Here is a 16,158-nt window from a genome sequence, read left to right on the forward strand (position 1 = left end):
CGTTCAAATCTAAATTTACCAGAACAGGGTTCAGTGAACCAAACAAGCGACCTTCCCTAAACAAATATGTGGCATACGTAAAACTTCTATTGAGCTCAATAACAAACTTATTTATTTTGAGGGAATAGTTTTTTTCCTGAATCTCTGAGGCAGGACAAGCTGTCATGCCAAACGTTTGAAAAGCCAGAAATAGCACCCGAAATAGCTCAAAAGGAGGTACCTTGGCCAGAAACCAAGTAAAATACAAAGTTCTTTGACTTGAGTCTAAATTCTCTTTTACAGGTATTTTTAATTTTGATGAAGATTACCAAGAAAAACTGATGTTCAAAGAGTTGAATTAGGGCTTCCCTGGTGACACAGTGGTTAAGAATCTGCCTGCCATTGCAGGGGACACAGGTTTCAGCCCTGGTCCGGGAAGATCCCACATGCTGCGGAGCAACTAAGTCCGTGTGTCACAACTACTGAGCCTGCGCTCTAGAGCCTGCGAGCCACAGCTACTGAGCCCGGGTGCTGCAACTACTGAAGCCCATGCACCTAGAGCCCGTGCTCCGCAACAGGACAAGCCACCGCAGTAAGAAGCCTGCGCACCGCAACTAGAGAAAGCCCGCGCGCAGCAACGAAGACCCAACACAGCCATAAATAAATAAAAATAAAAATTTTTAAAAAGCTTTAGAAATAAAAAAGAGTTGAATTAGAGATAACTTTTACTAAACATTTCCTAATGAATGTGGTCATGGTTACAGAGCAGTGTTAGGGGTTGGGAAATGAAGCCAGTTAGCCCTTATGAACTAAGTCATTTTCTTACATTTAAAAACTTCTGTGCCAGTACCTTTTAAAGTACATCATAATGCTGGATTTTTTTGGACGCAGTATTTATAAAGCACATAGGGGATATCATTCCCATAAAAGATCAGTGAGATACCACTGGTTCCAGGGTGAGTCATTTTAAACCTTAAATACAAGTACATAATCTGCTCATTTTAACAGCTGGCTGTCAATTTATATTGTATGTTTTACTTTTCTTGAAGTTATACATGTACATTTCACCCCTATTGATTCTCTTAATTGTTAGACGGTATTTGTGGAGTCATTTCAACATAGATGAATATATGTCAGGGATCAGACAATGACTCCACAGAGAATCTGTTTAGGTTCTTGATTATCTTGTAAATTATATTTCTCTGGTAGCTCCCTAAAGAACACTAATTCAAATTTACTTCACATGATTTCTGTCACCACAATTTCTTCCTGCAGCCAGTCTTGCTAAAAAAAAAAAAAAAAAAAAAAAAAAAGTCTCCCATCCATTATTAATTTCTTATTCTCCATAGAGCTTAAAAAAATCCCTCCATTCTACAACTATGCAGCTGTATCTGATTAATTTTATGTCATCATGTGTATAAATGTGGTTGTCCAGATACAAATTTACATTAAAAAATTTTTCCTAACTAGCTAATGGATATAAGAAACAAATCAAAAAAAAAAAAAAAAAGAGAGAGAGAAATCAAATTGGCCTTACCTCTACCTGCTGAAAACATGAAAGCACCTGGTCCCTCTAGCAATCATAACAAGCTACATGCTAGTTATAATAAAGAACATTACAACAATCTTTGTGTAATTTCTATTAATTTACTGATGTCAACCAAGTGTTTTCAATGTAGGTCATGTACTCTTTAAATGGAACTTCTGTACTGTGTGTAATTATATAATTGAAGATCATTTTCCAGTGATCACTGTCTTAACAAGTCTTATAGATTAAACTGTATATCAAAGCATGAGCACACACAGGATCCATTTCATAAAGTGGGAACAACTACAAAGGTCTGCATCTAAAAAGATTAGGCCCAGAGAAATCTAGCTTTACTCTCATACAGTGTTAAAAGCAGCTAAATCATATCCACCAATCTGGATTCAGGCAAATGTAGTAAATCACACAGAACTATTACAGCAACTATAAATCTAGCAAATTAGCAGTTTCTAAAAAAAAAAAGGGAAAGACAAATTTCGCAGGCGTGAGGTATTTTAAAAACTGGAAATTGCACAGAGCCTTTTTCAATTATAATTAAAATATTTAAAGCTATACTGTAAAATTTTATCAAACACAAAGTCAAAAATACCCCTAAACTAGATGGAAAGAGACATTAATATGCCTTGGCACTACCAGTGTTAATTATGGAGCCGCTCACAGGGTGGGAAGTAAAAATATGCATATTTTAGGTCTGCCTTAAGCAAAACAGTAAAAATGGCAGGAACCCCCGGGCTCTTGTTTCTAATCCTCTTCTCTTAACATTGTTCCCTTGTAATGCATGTAGAGCTCTTAAATTCCAACCCCTTTCCTACTGAATAAACCTTACTGGGATTTTATAATAATGTACCATTTCTTCCAGTGATATCTGCATTTAAGAGCGATGTTGAAGCGGGACTTCCCCGGTGGCGCAGTGATTGAGAATCTGCCTGCCAATGCAGGGGACACAGGTTCGACCCTGGTCCGGAAAGATTCCACATGCGGCAGAGCAAGTAAGCTGTTGCACCGCAACTACTGAGCCTGTGAGCCACAACTACTGAAGCCCGCGTGCCTAGAGCCGGTGCTCCACAGCAAGAGAAGCCACCGCAACGAAGAGTAGCCCCCGCTTGCCGCAACTAGAGAAAGCCCACACGCAGCAACAAAGACCCAAGGCAGCCAAAAAATAATAATAAATAAATAAAGAAATAACTTTGTTTACAAAAAGTGATGTTGAAGCAAGTAAAGAAAAATACGGTAATTTTTTTTTGGACACATTGCCTTTTTGGTGCCTTTTATCACCCATGGAGGAGGTGGGAGTTGGAACAGGGTTTGAGAGCACGGTTCTGGAGTTAGAAAGACCTTGATTCACAGCCAGGCTCTGCCAGCTGCTGAGGCTGGGCAACTGACCTAAGCACTCACCCCACCAGGAGGTTCAGTGAGCCAGTGCAGTCTACACTCTCTACGTACAACTTTGTTAGAATCAGACCCAGCCCAATCTAAGTGTTCATAATTATTATGACTTCTTTCTCTATATTGTGTACTCTTTGGATTTGGAACCTCAGGTGTGCTGAAAGCTTCTTACCAAAGGAAAGCACTTAAATTGTCTGAAATAAAAGCAATCTAATAACACCCACTGAACTTGGCAGAATATATATATATATAGAGAGAGAGAGAGACAGAGACAGAGACAGAGAAAGAGAGGGAGGGAGAGAGGGAGGGAGAGAGAGAGGGAGGGAGGGAGAGAGAGGGAGGGAGGGAGGGAGGGAGGGAGGGAGGGAGGGAGGGAGGGAGAGGGAGAGAGAGACAGAGAGAGAGAGCGTGAGCGCTTAGAAACTGATTCACCGTTTGCTCTCTAATTCTTGCCCCCCCCAGTCATCATTGTAGCTACCCCAGAATCTGGGAATTGTATATTTTCCATCACCTGTGCTATAGTAAAGTGAGCACAGCTGAGCATCTGGGCCAAATGAAATCACTGAGCTAAGATCACTAGGATGAGATTTCCTTAGATTTCACCAAATCTGCTGGGCATGTGACTGAATGATAACATTTTGTCCATAGATTACTGCTGTAATAAACTCTTCAGACCAAGTCTACAGGGTTAGTGTACTTAGATATACTCTATTCTCAGGATTTGCTCTTGACATCGTGATCTATATCTTGCTTGAGCTCCATGAGACAGAACCTGACAGTATTAATGGGCTTTAGTTTTTTTTTTTTAATCTTCAATGAGTGAGATACTTTTTCACAACTTCCTGATCAAGGACTAACACAGTATTGTCCAAGAATAAATGTATTAATCAAAAGTTCAACACAAGAAGAATTCATTTAAAAAACTCCTGTTATACCTGGAAATAAAGCAGACAAACAAAACCCAAGACAAATATGACTGTGACTAGTCTTAACCATACAAAAAGCATACTAGGATTGGAAAGGTTTTAGAAGTGAGCAAGTCTAGTCTCCAGGAATAGTACCATTGGGAAAAGTGTGTTTCAATTTTCAGACAAATACAGTAAAATATTAAACTTTCATTGTTTGTGGTCAGCAAAAAGCTGTAACAGCCTCTAGGAGAATCATTATTTTAGGCTTTGTGTGTCCTGGCTTGAATCCCTCACAAGTAGTTAAGACTTGGCCTTAAATTCTCCCAGTAAATTTATCTTGATGGCCTGTTTTTCACTTCGTGGCACGCACTGCTATATACTCTTGCCATATTTGATCCTACGGTCTCCTCTGTTACAATGACAGAAACTACAGAATCATTTCTTTAAAGTAAGTCCCGGTACTCGTGCACAAATGTTCATGGCAGAATTATCCATAATAGCCATAAAGTGGAAACAACTCAAATGTCTGTGAACTGCCAAATGAATGTTTTAAAATGTGGTATTTCTATACGATAGAATATCATTCAGTAATAAAAAAGAATGAAGTACTAATACATGCTACAACATAGGTGTCCCTTTAAAATATTATGCTACGTGAAAGAAGCCAGTTAGAAAAGACCATGTATTGTGTTATTCCATTTATATGAAATGTCCAGAATAACCAAATCCATATAAATAAAGAAGATTAGTGACTGTCTAGGGCTGGGGTGCGGCTGTTTTGGAAGAGATGGAGAGTGACTGAAAGTGGGTACGGGGTTTCTTTTTGGGGTGAGGAAATTGTTCTAAAATTGCTTATGTGACGATGGTTGCACAGCTCTGTGAATATACTAATAACCAGTGACATATACACTTTAAATGGGTTAATTTTATGGTATGTGAATTATACCTTGATAAAGCTCTTATAAAAAATAAGTTCTAAATTCAAAATATTATTTCTCACAGCAAAAAAGATTATTTCCCCAATGAAGTCAATAATTTTCTAATGCTCTCTCCTACTATGGAGGAATCAAGTTTAACCCGTGTACATAAGAGAAAGACGGTGTGTACATGCCTGCAGAATTATGTATGCAGACACTTCTCAGTATTTTCAGACAATGAATTTAAAAGAGAGCCCCAAAATAAGCCCAGGAAATGTTCAAGTCTGGGTTAACCTAAACAACTTCAGTGTTTTCAGTCCAGTGGAAAATGATATAAAAGACAGCCCACAGAGTGGGAGAAAATATTTGCAAACAAAGCGACCAACAAGGGATTAATCTCCAAAATATACAAACAGCTCATGCAGCTCTATGTCAAAAAAACAAACAACCCAATCAAAAAATGGGCAGAAGTTCTAAACAGACATTTCTCCAAAGAAGACATACAGATGGCCAAAAAGCACATGAAAAGACGCTCAACATCACTAATTATCAGAGAAACGCAAGTCAAAACTACAATGAGGTACTGCCTCACACCAGTCATAATGGCCTTCATTAAAAACTCCATAAACAATAAATGCTGGAGAGGGTGTGGAGAAAAGGGAACCCTTCTACATTGTTGGTGGGAATGTTAATTGGTGAAACCATGATGGAGAACAGTATGGAGGTTCCTTATAAAACTAAAAATAGAACTACCATATGATCCACAGCAATCCCTCTCCTGGGCATATATCCAGAGAAAACCATACTTCAGAAAGATACATGCACCCCAATGTCCATAGCAGCACTATTTACAATAGCCAAGACATGGAAGCAACCTAAATGTACATCGACGGATGAATGGATAAAAAAAGATGTGGTATTATATACAATGCAATATTACTGAGCCATAAAAAGGAATGAAATTGGGTCATTTGTAGAGACATGGATGGACCTACAGTCTGTCATGCAGAGTGAAGCAAGTCGGACAGAGAAAGACAAATACCATATGATGTTGCTTATATATGGAATCTGAAATAAATGATACAAATGAACTTACTTACAAAACAGAAATAGAGTCACAGATGTAGAAAAACCAGCCAAGAAATCTGGCAGGGAACAAGAAAACTCCAAAGGACATTTATCCATTAATTGAATCAACATGTAAAGCCTACACCAGCACTATAGAGAGAAACATATGCGAGACACAGTCCCTTACCCTTCAAGAGCTCACCTTCTAGCGTGTGGGATATTGTTTAGTTCCAAGGTGACAAACCTTACACTAATGCAAAAGGACTGGGAATTGTGCTCATTGTTTAAGCTAAGAATATAGGTTATTTCTATCTTTGAAATAATCACTTTGATTTACTAGGAAATTACAGGAAAAGGATATGGGTTTACTTATAAATTGTAGATAGCAGATGGAGTGGTACCAAAAGGTAACCCAGAATTTGGAGATACAGAAAAAGGTCAACTTTAATTATCCACATAGCAGGAAAAAAAAAAAGGGTCTGGTCATCTGCAGAAGTCATCCATTTACATAAGTAATACAAACCAGGAAACCATTTCTATCTGGGCTACTGGTGGAGAACTGGGCATAGCCAGTTACAATCAAGTACACCAGGAGGTCCTTGGTCTTCTTTCCACACGTGTTCTCTTCCTAAGAGGACCCTGTCCTCTCCCTAGGCTTCCACCTCCTCTACACCCATGACCCGACCTCCCCAACCCATTATTCCTCAGTCAAGGCTTCTCTTCTAGACTCCAGACCTGTCTTTTCAAGTCTCCTGGATGTCTCCATTAGCCATGGGTTCTGTGAACTTACACTTGCTAAGTACCAAGCCACACAAGATTCATCACTGATCCTTCCTCTAACAGTTCAGTGCCAGAAAAGGAATCAGCTTCCTCAAGTAGCATTACACAGGACCATACACTAGCTACACATCTTCAAAATGTATACCTTAATCTGTCATTGAGATGACTGTTACACCTGCATTCCTGCTAATATCTTCCCATGGGTTGGTAATACACTTTTATATCACAACCCAGGAGAGGCCTCAAGTAACAACTGGCCTTTGCATCTAACAACTTAGGAAGCAAAATCCAACAGTAATTGTTATAGAAGCAAAAGTTTCTGTCTTTGGTGGACATCCATCGCAGTTCAATCAGTTAACAACAATTAAGAGCTCCATATAGCAAATTAATTTTGTCAAGTTATTGGTGGAAATGCTTTTTTGTGGCTTGATGGGAAAGCCAGGTCACTCACAGTGGGATGTTCCACAAAAAGACCTCATAGAATTATCTATTCTTACGGGAGATGATTTAATACCTATCTTTGAATTTTTCCAGACTAAATCATTTTGGTCTCTGGGGTTGTAGGGCTTTACTACTGGAGAAAATCAGAAGTTACTTTTGTGAGAAAAATCCAGGTTTCATTTTAAGAGACATTAGTACAGACTTGTATTTCTTACCAAAGTGAGTTCCACAGAACACTACAACTGGGCTGAGGTCAAGTATGTGTAACCAACATTGGGTTAAACAAAGCTAATCATGTTTCTTTACTTCTGGACTCTTCAATGCAAACGCAAATTAATCAACACTTTCCAGTACAAGCACTTCCAAAAGTTTATCTGTCCTTAGAATCAGTATTTTTAGAGTATCTTAGAGGTATGCTATAGAACACATTTTGGGCAACAGTGACCTTTATCCATGGAGAACTGTCATCATTTCTTTGGTCTTTAATGGCAAGCTTTCCACAATTATCAAAGGCTACTAGAAGCAGCCACATAAAATTTCCTTCAGTCTTTGTTATAAAAGTATTGATAAGGAGACTAGCCAGTAATCACACCAAGCATTAACACTGTTTAAGAGTCCAGGAATGCCTGAGTTTGAATCCAGGCCCTATTCCTTACTAGCCGTGTGACGTGTCCTTCATACTCTGTGTCATGGAGTCTTTATTTGGGAAACAGCCTCTCGTTCATAGGGTTGTTGTGGGGATTGAACAGGATCTTACATATACTCAGAACAGTTTTGGTCCACAGCAAGCACTCAAATGACAGCTATTTGTTTTTGCTGTTACTGTTATTTAGAACCAGGAAAACCACGCTGTTTCCTTAGAAAGTTTCACGCTTCTTTCATCCAATATCGAGAGATAGACAAATCATTGTGTCCTCTTATTCCCCCTGCCTGTAGGGAACCTCAAACTAAATTTGAAGCTCAATTATATCAACTAAGCTAATCCCCACTATGTTCATTGATTTACTATTTCTACTATAGGAATCTTACTGCTATGTTTTTTTTTAATCCTTTTTGGAAAGTGAATACATAAAATCAATATAGGAAATTTCCACTTGAATCTCCTTGGGCAAACAGAGCTCAGTATGCACAATACATAGTTCTTTTTCTCTATCCATTGACCTTGGCCAATCAGTAGCTTTTCTTGTGTGTGCTATGTTGTTGTTGATATTGTTTTTTAATGACCATTTCCCAGTTCCCTGATAAAAAATTTCATACCGCCCAATTCCTCCCTCTCCCATCTCCCCTGGCCTCATTCATCCAGCGACTTCCCATTTCTCTATCCCTTCTTCACTTGCCTAAGAGATCCTTAGTTAAGAACCTGGCCACGTTTCAATGAACTGTTGCACTATCCTTCTACCAATCTCCATGGCTTTAGCTTCCTGCTTACAATTATTTTGCTAAATCTTCTCCTCCTCACAAAGCCTTCACTGTTCAACTGCTTATAGGATACAATCCAAACTCCTTTGTCTGACATGTAAAGCCCTTTAAACAGTGGTCTCCACCTACCATTCCACTACTCTCTTGTTCTCTTCATCCTGTGCTCTGGCCACACATAACTCACTGCCCCAATAGTCTGCAAGGCTCAACCTCACGCCCTCTCTCAGTCTGGAAAACTCCTATTCAGCCTTTATGTTCACCTCCCTTTGTGAAAGTCTCCCCAATCTCTCTGACAGAATTAGTCATTCACCTCTGTGCCCTCAGAGCACTTGTAACACTGGGTTATAATTAGTTGTTTATATTTTATTGTCTTTTTATTAAAGTTTGAGCCCCATGAGGGTAAGAACCAAGGCTTATTCCTTTTTGTAGTCCTGTTTGAAAAACACATTAAGCATTCACTAACTAGCTGTTGAATTGAATGGAATGATATCCTCAGGCCTGGAAAGTAACTAAAGAAAGTTAAGACTACAGTCAGTTCTACTGTAGCAGGATGGTCTGGTAACAAAAGCCAAAAGAAGGATGAGGGTCTTCATGGAGGATCTAAAAAGGGAAACTGGATTGTAAGAACTTCAGCTTTTATCCAGCTTGCTCTAGGAAGATGGCAGCTGTACCAATAAGTTGTGAATACTGTTATCACCAGAGGGGTACTTCAGTTTTTCTGTGGTATGAAGCAGTCCTCATGACTATCCAATTTCCTATGCCAAGATCTAAACTCACCAGACAAGTTTTTGTTATGATTTCCAAGACATCTAAGACAGAGGACCCTAAAATCGAGTGATAACTCTAGTCTTTAAAAAACATATTCCCCATTTGAATAGATTATTTGCACTTAAAACTTCATGATGTTGTCCATCAACAGATGAATTGATAAATAAGATGTGGTGTGTGTGTGTGTATATATACACACACATGTGTATACACACACACACACACACACAATGGAATATTACTCAGCCATAAAAAAGAAAGAAATAATGCCATTTGCAGCAGCATGGATGAACGTAGAGATTATCATACTAAACGAAGTCAGACAGAGAAAGACAAATATTATATATTTCTTATATGTGGAATTTAAGAAATAGTACAAATGAACTTATTTACAGAACAGAAACAGACTCACGTAGAAAACAAACTTACGGTTACCAAAGGGGAGGTGGGGAGGGATAAATTAGGAGTATGGGATTAACAGATACACATTATCGTATATAGAATAAACAACAAGGAGTTACTGTATAGCACAGGGAACTGTATTCAGTAATGGAAAAGAATTGAAAAAAAATGAACACATACATATATATCCAAATCACTGTGCTGTACATCTGAAACACAATTTTGTAAATCAACTATACTTCAATTAAAAAAAAGATTATATACATGGCTACCTGTATTCCAAGTTAAATTTTGTGTGTTTACAGAGAATTTATAATATGAATATTCAAACTGTCTCTACTGTGAAAAATAAAATTTTCTTCTAAAAAAGAAAACCTCATGCTGCTCCCTGAAAAGGTTTAAGGCAACATCAATACATTTAGTATAACACGACAGTTAAAAAGAGGGAGAACTCGGGTCATCCATCCACAAGCTTCGATTAACTCAGGATACACTGAAGGAAATGTAGTTATTGGGTGGCTTAGTTAGAAACGGAGCCTCGGAATCATGGTGACCCCGCCCCACGTAACTGTCATCCCTGCCTGCGTAGAGCGGGGGCGGTTGACTCCTGCACAGCTTATTAAATGCAGTGGGTATGCCCTTCAGCTTCTATTCATACGGCAGCTTCTCTGGCCATGAAAGACCTTGTCGGTTTGATTTATATGAGAAAAGTAGCTCCCTTTCTCTAAAAAGGCTCTGTAGCCCTGTGTTTTGGGGGCTTGTATTGCCAAGTGGCATGAGGGCCCAGATTCATTGACTTTCTCATATGCTACTCTTTTCCCCCCAATTCAACTTAAAAAAAATGTGTAGGCCAGCTATGAGAATCAGTCTCTACTAGTTCCCAATGATGTGTACTGGACAGTTAACATTCACTGTTATCTTCCCCACCCCCATTCCTTACCCCGGCTTCGTCACCTACAACATGATCTTCAGAGGTGGCCCTTCTCCCGTTCAAAACCATGCCTCCTCCTGAGCCCTTGTGCCCCCCTCCCTCTTGCCTCCTCTGGGAAAATGCTATCATTCCCAAGCTCTCTTCCCCTCTTCTTCTGGCATATTCCTCCAGCGTGTGTAATTAGGGATCTTTAAGTAGAACGAAAAGACCAGAGTGAACACTACATGGTACTGTGTGAAATAATTCCAACAACCACAAAAATATTTGCAAATATTTGCGTATGTAGAGAATATCTGAAAGATTACACGAGAAAGCAGTAAAGGGGGCAGCCCCCAGCGCTGGGAGCACTACAGCCAGGGGACGAGGTTGGAGAAAGACTCACTATCTTTATATGCCTTTTAAACCCTTTGGATTTCATATAATGTGCACGGATTACCTATTAAACAATAAAGGGAATTATAGAAACATTTTAATGTTTACATCTTCTAGAGTTTCACCAAGCCCATTGTTCTCCTTCTGCCACGTGCTCCCTGGGTAGATAAACTGACTCTCAGTTTCGACTACCAGTTATGAGCTGGGACTCCCAGATCTGTTATCTCTGTTATCTGTTATCCCCTCCTTCGAGCTTCAAAGTTCCATTTCCCACCGTCAGACATTTGTCCGTGGGTATGTCACCAGAACCTCAAACTCAACGTCTCCTGCACCCCGTTCACCATCTTCCAGCTACCTGACCTTGAGGAACGCCCTCTGTAAATCCTGCTGAATTGAAGGATGACCCTGCTGCTGCTCCTCCTGAGTTGTCAGTCCCAGCTGCCAACAACCGTGGTCTCGCCCTGCACCCGCCAGAACTGGGGTTCATTCCTTCCCTCCCCGGATCCACCCAACCAGCCAGCCAAACAGCCCCACCCCTCCCCTCCCCTAAAATAGGCCTCAGATTCAGCCCATCCCCCCCATTTCTATTACCCTCCTGTAGGCCCTTATCATCTCTTTCCTGGGCTTCCATGCTCCCTCCCCATCTGACTTCCTTTTTCCAGGCCTGTGCTTTTCAAAGTCCCCCCAACCTCCGCCCAGCTGCCCAAGTCACGCATGTAAGTGTAAGTCTAACAGCATCACTCCTGGCTCACCCCCGGGAGGCTCCCTGTACTACATGAGGAGGCCCCAACACAGCACCGCACTGCGTCCTTGTCCCTCCCCACCTGGCCTTGCCGACCTGTCCGGCTTCATCTCCTCCCATTTCTGGACTTATTACAGAAGTCGCGCAACTGTCTGTGGTTTCCCAAGCATCCTGTGCTGTTCCTCCCTGACACCTTTGTTTATGCTCCTTGCTTAGCTCAGAATGCCCACTCCTGACCCCCTTCGGCTTCCCTTCATCTTGGCCATTTCCTCACCATCACGTGAGACTCACACAAAGACCTAAGGAAGGAACGTGGGATAAAGACGTCCTGAGACTGTGAAGATTGAAAACTGTGAGCCTCGGGCCCAGTCGTAACATCATGGACAAGGGAAAGCAAAAGGATCATGATCTCCAGCTAGTTTAATTCAGTGGTATAAGTAACCGATCTAGAATTTCTTTGAAAACAACATTAACAATCTTGCCTAGCCACTGGAGGAATGAAAAGGATCAAGGGAAAACTCAAACTTAGGCTGCATCATGACTGGTTGCCCAACAAGACATATGAAAGGTACCGAGTAGGTACTAAAAATTCAGAATCCTCTGTCATCATAAAACATCTACTAACAATTTTAATTAACTTTAGACTTCACAGTAAATCAGCTTAGTATTTACCCTCCTTTTAGACTTGGGAACAATCTAATCAATTTGATGCGCACGCAGCAGAATGACAATGAGGTTTTGTCTCTCATAAAGGCTACCTTTTCATTGCTAGGGTCATACCTAGAATTTCAGAGCAAGTCTGAGTTCATTTAGACAGTGCAGAGAAAAATACATCAAAATTTGTCACTACAGATTTAAGTCAGCAGATTGCAGGCTGTCATGTACGCAGGAAAAAAGCAAACTTTGAGTTTGCAATGCTAAGGACACACAATAGAGCAAATTCTCGACATCCAACAGGTCTCGACTGAACAGGTGAATCAGAATTATCTGTGGTATGAGGGAGAAACATTATGCAGAAGTGAAACACTAAAGACCGTATAAGTCACTAGTCACCCAAATTTATGAGAGCCACTGTTGAGAAAATTGAGAGTCAGACTTAGCTTTTGCTCAGAGCTTTCGCCTTATCTTTGTGGCATAAGCCAAGAATCAGAGAAAGCCAGTGGGGGGAGACACGCGGGGCTTAGGATTTGGAAAATGAATTCTGAACATTCTAAATTTATGCCAAAGTAAGGCTTGGTGCTCATCAAAGCAGTTTGAAAAAGGGAAGTATTCTGAAAAGCAAGCAGAAGAAAAGCTTTCAAAAGGCTTTCCTCTATGAAATTAGGACTTAAAAAGAATTTTAGCCAAAAGTACATGCATGAGTGCTACAATGAAAAATGAAAATAAATTCAGCTTCATTTCAATTCATTTATTCATTAACTTATTCAACAAATATTTATTGAATGCTATGTGGCAACAACTGGGAGAAATGGAATTCTAAAGACAGAGATAAGATATCCTTGAGACACTTCCTAATTAGCCAATTTCTGCTTTACAAGGGGATGGTGGGGAGTGTCATGAATAACAGAATTCAATAAACATATCTAGTCAGGAATGGGGATCTTTTCAAGCTTCTTTCCCTTGCTAACTGTCATTTGGAGATAAGCCCTTGCCACAGGATAAAGGAACACAAAATACACATAGACATGTGTCCAAAGGACATGAGATACTCTCAGTTTTAAATATCCTTTCCCATTTGCTCTAAATGTCTGCTTGTATTTGTCAAATTATGTAGCCAATTTGACTAGAGAAATACAGCTAGGTTGGCGGGCACAGAGAGGGGACATCTAATGACCTCCCGGGTTCTCTCAGAGGAAGGACAGGAAATGGTGAATTACAGGCTCCTTTAAGCAACACTGAACTCAAGGATCATGAAGACAAAGCTATGGCTCTGAATTTCTTTGAGAAGTACTGCAAGAAGACAGGAAAGGATAGAGCAAAGAAAACCAGAGGCTGCCTTCAGGAGGGGAGCTCTGTAGAGACATTTCTTGGGATTTGGTAGGAAGTGAAAATGTGACAAAGTAGAGAGAGAAAGAAGGAGGCTCATCCTGACCTTTACTTGAGGGTCAAGATAACTTACAGAAAGACTTGCACCAATACCAGATTCTTCATTTTGGAGCTCTAAGCAGCCCTGGTGCAATTTATTTTTTCTTTCTTTCAGAGAATAAACCATGTCATTCCTGGGGAACGGTCTTGGATATCTTTCAGGGTAAAGTGGTTATCACTGTACCACAAGTAGATGGGCAGGTTTATTCATATGTAGTCCTAAAAATATTCCCTCAAGTAAAGGTACATTCCATGGAATGTGCCACAGTCCTACATAAATGATATTTACATAGGATGACTCTTCTTTAGGCTCTGGGGCAAGGCACAGTGGGCTATTTTGAGTCAGAAAATCTGGATTTGGATTTGCTTCTGCCACTGGCTGATTGTGAAATTTGGGTCAAGCCATCTGAACCTCTCTGAACCTGCATTTTCTCATCCATCTTCTACACAGAGCTTTTAGGAAGATTAAATGACCCCAAATGCATTAAAGTGCTCTGAAAATGATGAAATGATATATCAATGAGAGTTCCAGTACTCTTCACCAGCACTCTTTGGCCTGGTTGTCATGGTATGGAGGGCAAGTGTAGTAATAATAAACAAGACAGAACTCTTGACCAATGAAATGGAAAGATATGTTACACAATGGACAATCATATAGTACAAAAATATTTTTATTCCTGGGTAACATCAAATTCTATTTATAATGCCAATACCAACTTTTTCTTCCTATCTGACTTTGACCCCTAAAATAATTAAAGACTTAACATAAACAAATACCAATGATACTCAATAAAGTAGAGGGAACGGTTTTATCTACCACGATGTTCATTGCCAGTCTTACAAATAAGGCCAAAACCCACAGAATGTTCAGTATTACCTGCTGAATGGTATGTGTGTGGCATCCCCTCTGTATTCTTAACTCAGGCTTTTACCAAACATTTCTGGAGAACCCGTTAAATAGTCACACTGTGCTAGGTACCATAGGGGACATTAAGAGAATTAAAACACAGGCCTTATTCCAAAGGCATTCGCTATCTCCATTACAGGGAAGCATTGGAAATAACTGATAAAAAGGCAAACTGAAACACAGGTCTCTGAGAAAGGTCCAAAGTATTCTGAGAATATAGACAAATGACAGATTACTTCCAAATGCCGGGATCTAACAGGGCTCTGTGGGGAAAATCATTCTGAGCAAAGGCATGGAGGATGGGAAGGACTCCTTTGCCAGATATGGCAGTGGAGCGATGGGGGTTAGTAGCTAGGCTGAGACACAAGCTTGAGCTCGACCCAGAAAGTGGATGAGAGCAGGATGCATTCAGAAACAGCAGCCACAACAGCATGGCCAGAACACAGGCACAAAAGAAGATGAAGTTGTAAAAAGCAGGTCAAGAGAAAACTGTGGAAGGTTTAAAATGCCCAGCTGAGAAGCTAGGTTTTTTCAAAGATGCAGAAGTCCAGTGAAGGAACAATGCCATGATGGGTCTTGGTTCTGGAAAGATGCACAACTACAGTCAGTATGGAGGATTTATTGGAGGCGTGAGAAAGAGACAAAGGGAAGCCAACCAGATAAGGAGCTCTGGCCATAGGTCAGAGGTACTGAGAGCTAGAAAGAGGCCAGTGGCAGGAGAAAGCAATGGATGAATGGCAATTTGCCTTTTCATCTTGAGGTGACATACTCCCTGAGGGCACTGGTTCTCAGACATACTGTGTTGCCTAGATTAAGAGGTCCTTGTGCCTTGGGCTAAACCAAAGAGACGAAAGTACTCAAGTCCCACAGATTTGAGCATTTGCTCTTTAAAGACTCGCCTGGTGGCATCTGTCTAAGGAAGGCACACTGAGTTAGAAGTGATCATGTGCAAAAGCCTTTCTTAACCAAGGGACCTGTGATATAATAAATGTAATACAAAAGTAAAAGTCCAATGATTTGCATTATCCTAACATCACACAATATGCCAGATCTTTGTCCTCTGGGCAGTCATTATGAAATTTTCTTTTATAATTTCTGCTCTTTTTCCATGGACATCTTTTTCAGGTGATGACTGACAACTGGAATTGGCTCACTAATCTGCTAGGACAGTGAGCATAAACGACTGCTGTATTTGACGATGGAAGCTAAGATGAACTAATTCATTCCCAAATATGACCGATGAGCCTACTTTCTTAAATGCTTTGAGATAGATAATATGGCCAAACACATGTACAAATCGTATCATCATAAAATTAAATGACCTACTTTGTTCTTAAATTCTATTCTCAAACATAAAATCAAAGCCTCTGAAACACATGCAACAAATCAAATACCACCATCAGCATTAATTCCTTTAACACCTACTATATGAGTTCTTACTTATGCTATTGCATTCATTTTCTTCTTTCGGATGACAAAAAAAAAGAGAGAGAATCTGTAAATGGAG

General features: G+C 40.1%; 1 protein-coding gene across 7 annotated transcripts in view; it reads right to left on the reverse strand.

Annotated features, from left to right (window-relative positions):
• DMD (dystrophin) overlaps nt 1–16,158 on the reverse strand; it is a gene marked incomplete at both ends in the record, with an annotated part of 2,093,893 nt that overhangs the window by 40,798 nt on the left and 2,036,937 nt on the right. The gene's annotated exons all lie outside the window — the stretch shown is intronic.

The sequence above is a fragment of the Hyperoodon ampullatus genome (assembly GCF_949752795.1).
Source record: "Hyperoodon ampullatus genome assembly, chromosome: X".
Taxonomy (NCBI): domain Eukaryota; kingdom Metazoa; phylum Chordata; class Mammalia; order Artiodactyla; family Ziphiidae; genus Hyperoodon; species Hyperoodon ampullatus.